This window comes from Octopus bimaculoides, chromosome 20 (assembly GCF_046866305.1).
Source record: "Octopus bimaculoides isolate indiv1 chromosome 20, ASM4686630v1, whole genome shotgun sequence".
Lineage (NCBI taxonomy): Eukaryota > Metazoa > Mollusca > Cephalopoda > Octopoda > Octopodidae > Octopus > Octopus bimaculoides.
In genome coordinates, this window is record NC_142947.1 from 15,527,600 (window position 1) to 15,532,450 (window position 4,851).

The window sequence follows — 4,851 nt, forward strand, 5'->3', positions numbered from 1 at the left end:
CACACACACACACACACACACACACACACATATATATATATATATATATATATATATATATATATATATATATATATATATACGATGAGCTATTTCAGTTTCCGTCTACCAAACCCACTCTTTGACCGGCCCGAGGCTTCAATAGAAGACACTTGTCCAAGCTGCCACAGAGTGGGACTAAATCGTACCATGTGGTTTGGAAGCAAGCTTCTTTACCATACAGCCACGATTCCGCCTATCACTGTGTAACAAATCGTTATTATTATTATTCAGTAGTTTTATTTTTATAACGTGCTTTCACTTCACTACCGAGCGCAGCTCTGTGCGCCTTGGGTATGTGCTGTGGTTTGCTGTGGTGCTCTTATGTTTACTGTATTGAAAGTGTTTTGCGTAGAATGTGTGCAGTACCCAGTAGTGCAATTTTCTGTATGTTATATATATTTGTAAGTCCTGGTGTTTTTGTTATGTATTTGTCTGAATATTTTTTTATTATACCTAAGGCACCTACTATGATAGGAATTGTTTCTGTTTTTAGATTCCACATTCGAGTTATCTCTATTTCCAGGTCTTTGTATTTTGAAAGTTTTTCCATTTCTTTTAGAGAAACGTTGTCATCTGCTGGTATTGAAACATCAATTAGAAGGCATTTTTTTCCTTCATGATCTTTGACAACTATATCTGGTCTATTTGCCTTAATTTCTCTATCTGTGTGTATTGGCATATCCCAGAGTATGGTTGCTTTCTCGTTTTCTGTGACCTTTTCTGGCGTGTGTTTATACCATCTTTTTTCTGTTGCTATTCCATAATGTTGGCATAGCTTCCAGTGTATATAGGTCCCAGCTCTGTCGTGTCTGTGAATATATTCCTTCTTAGCCAGGACTGGGCAGCCAGAGATAATATGATTTATTGTTTCTTGTCGATCTCCACATATTCTACAGTTACTTGTTATATTTCTTTTCATTATGTGTTTTTGGTAATTTCTGGTGGGGAGGCTTTGGTCTTGTGCAGCAATTAAAAATCCTTCAGTCTCTGCTTTGAGTCCTGAGCTTCTCAGCCATTGCTGGGATTTTTCTCTGTCTATTTCTTTCGCATTTAGTTTAGCCCAGTATTTACCATGTAGGGGCTTTTCTTGCCATCGTTTTATCATGGTCCGTTGCTGTTCTAGTTTTAGTTTGGATTTCATTTGTTTTATAGCTTTTGTTGTTTCTTCTTCTTCTTCTTCGTATTTGTTAGGTAGATTGATTTCTTGTTTGTATTTGTCAGCTTCCTTAAATACTGAAAACAGTTTTTTGTTTTGCTCGTGTTTTGTGGCTACTTGTATTAGTTTCCCTTGCTGCTGGAGTAGGTATTTTTGCAGTCCTATGGTGGTTATTTTATAATAGTTTTCTAGCTGTTATTATTATTATTATTATTATTATTATTATTATTATTATTATTATTATTATTATTATTATTATTTTGTCTTTGGTCAGTAAGTATTAATTTCCAATTTGCTTTTATCTACAAATCAAAGGAAACGATTACTATACCCTTTAAATTTTGCTTCTGTAGCTTGGACATCAATGTTTTGAAACTGACCTATTTTCCATTACATTTCAGAGAGATTCAGCGCTGAGTTGCGGCAGCAGAAATATCGTTAAAGCAAATATTCTGTTCAATACCACAAATTTACTTGTCAGTTGCTTACCCTTAACCACGTTAACATGCACCTTAGTGAGTGACAGTATGTGCATTTCTGATCATGGGCAGGAGTAATTGGGGGAGCATCATAGCCATGTGTTGAGAGGGATTATTTGGGGTTTGAATAAATGAAACAAAAGTAAAGTTTGAATGAAATGTTAGCCATTTTATATATTTTGTAGGGGTAAGCAAGTAGGAAATAGCAATTGCTACGCGAGGACAGAAATCGTGTTACACAGTGTTATAGGCCCGCACAAACATGAGCGACTTCAAACTAATACAACAACAACAAGAAATACTGGGGAGTACGTAAGACAATGTCGTCTGGTACATATAAAAATCAGATTGGTCGAGGCGTGACAAGAACGCCTTGTTTTCATTAATTTATACAAAACAGATTGCCTTCGTGGAAAACGACAGAAACAACAACGAACGGGTATTTTAAACCAAATATTTTTGTTTATAGAAGCAGTGAATAAAGCAACAGCGTTATTTTAACTTTATTTTTTAAAAAATTTTATTCATTTTCAATTAGATAATTTACATTTCTTCGTCGTTATAGATACATAAATGGTCAAATATATTTTGAATTTTTTTCTTTTTTTGTTTTATTTTTGTTCTGAAATTTTAGAAAAAATGTGTATGTATATATATTTATTTCTCTGAAATTTCTCTCGCTTGCTCTCTTTCCATTTCTCCCGCGCTCTCTCTCTCTTTTTCTCCCTCTCTCTTTCACTATCTCTCTCTTTCTCTTTCTCTCTTTCTCTCTCTCTCTTTCTCTCTCGCTCTCTTTCTTTTTCTCTCTCCGCCATTGTTTTACTGTTCATATATATAAATACACACACACATACACACATACACACATACACATGCACATACATTTATCTTAAGCTAAGATAAATGTATATGTGCGTATATGTATATATATATATATATATATATATATATATATATATATATATATATATATATATATATATACGAGGTATGATTAATAAGTATCCGGATTGCTGCCTTAGTAACGAAGCTAAAGCAAGCAGAGCAAAGCCGCTTGGCGAAGACTGACCATGAACTCTGCTGTGCATGCGCACTATGTTTTAATGTCTTAGCTCACTTCTTCTGTTTAGACCAATGCTTGGAAGGAAAGTGTTTGGCGTGTGATCGTCGCATTGACCATGACAGAGGAAGTTATCAGGACGATAACTGCTCAGAGGCCTACGCAAATTTGCAGAAAGTGTATGCAGAGGGGTATAATGAGCCGCACATAAGTGTACGAGTGGTTCAGACGTTTCCAATATGGCCGAAAAGATGTCGATATTGACGAACGTTCTGGGAAACCGGCAACCAGCAGAACTGAGAAAAACATCGCAGATGTGCGTGCAGCAATGAGGGGAAATAATCGTCGAATCACGATCCGTGACTTATCAGAGGATGTACAGATTAGTTACGGTTCAATTCAGTCCATTATCACTGAAGATTTGGGTATGAAACGCGTGTCAGCCAAGTTTGCGCCAAAACTGTTTTCAGCTGACCAAACGGACACTCGGGTTTCAGTTGCACAAGATCTCCTTGACTGTGTCAAAGATGATGAAAGCTTTTAAAAATCTTTGCGTAGGCCTCTGAGCAGGTACCGCCAATCTTTTGGCAAAATTTGATGCAGATTTTCTGCTCAACTTTCTCTGTCATGGTCAATGCGATCTCACGTTACACACCTTCCTTCCAAGCACTGCTGTAAACAGCGGAAGTGAGCTAGAACGTTAAGACTTTACAACATTTACGCATTTACAACAGAGTTCAAGGTCAATCTGTGCCAAGCGGCTTTACCTTGTGATTTAGCTTCGTTACTATGGCGACAGTCCGGATACTTATTGATCAGACCACGTATATATACATATATATATACATACATACGTACGTATGTATGTATGTATGTATGTATGCTTGCATGCATGTACGTATGCATGTATGTATGCATGTATGTATGCATGTATGTATGTATGTCTTGTTCTGAGACAAGTATTGCGGAAAAGTAGCGTATAGTATATCGTTCGTTCCGCCAAGAGACGTCTTTGTGCACCGGATTCAATCCATTTTCCGTTTTCAGAAGAAATATAAAGTAAAATACCCGGCAAAATACTGAGAATGATATGACTGAAAAAAGTAAAAGATCAAATAAAAGAATATATGCACACACACACACATATACTCATACACGCAAACACACTCGCATGCAAACACTCACATTCACACACACGCACACACACACATGTAAACGCACACAGGCACACACACACATTCACACACACATACATTCAGACAGATAAACGCAGACACGCTCGCACTAAACACTCGCACATACACGCATACATAACTCACACATACACACACACACACACACACACTCACACACGCACACACATTCAAATAGACAGACACATGCACACACATTCACACACAAACTCTCTCTCTCTCTCTCTCTCTCGCACACACACACACACACACATGCTTACACACTCACAAACATACACGACATTTGAATGTATTATAATGTAACTTTTTATCGTGTTTTGCCCTTGACAAAAGGTGAGTTTATATCACAAGTATTTAACGTATGAACTTTGACCAGAATTTCTGCATTGGTGTCCCGATAGGTTATTCTATTTAGTGAAAACAAAGTTATGTGAATCTGGAAAATATTTTAGCAACTTGTCAATGGGGGAAAAAAACCCCAGAAAAAATAAAAATAAAAAAATAAAAAATAAAATGTTTCTCATTCAGTTAACATTTACAAAAGATATTTCAGAAATAATGAGAGAGAAAAAAAAATGATTATTACTATAAATCAAATATTTTATAGCTTCCATCATTTTGCTAATTTGTAAAAATATGTACCCGTTTATTTCGGAATGTTAGTACTTCTTGTTTATTGGGTTGATGTATGGGAAAGGGTCACTAATAGATTTTCAATTCCGCTGAGTTTGGTGAATCGATTGGTTGGATACAGTAACGACATATGTAAGGATAGGAATTCCAAAGACAGCCATTCTGGAGGGGAAAGGACTGTGTGTAGTGGTTAATATGAGGACCCGATGATGGGCAACGAGATAAAAATTAGTGAGGAGAACCTGAGTAAAAGCAGCACAGAACCTGAGTAAAACCGGGTGTGAAGAG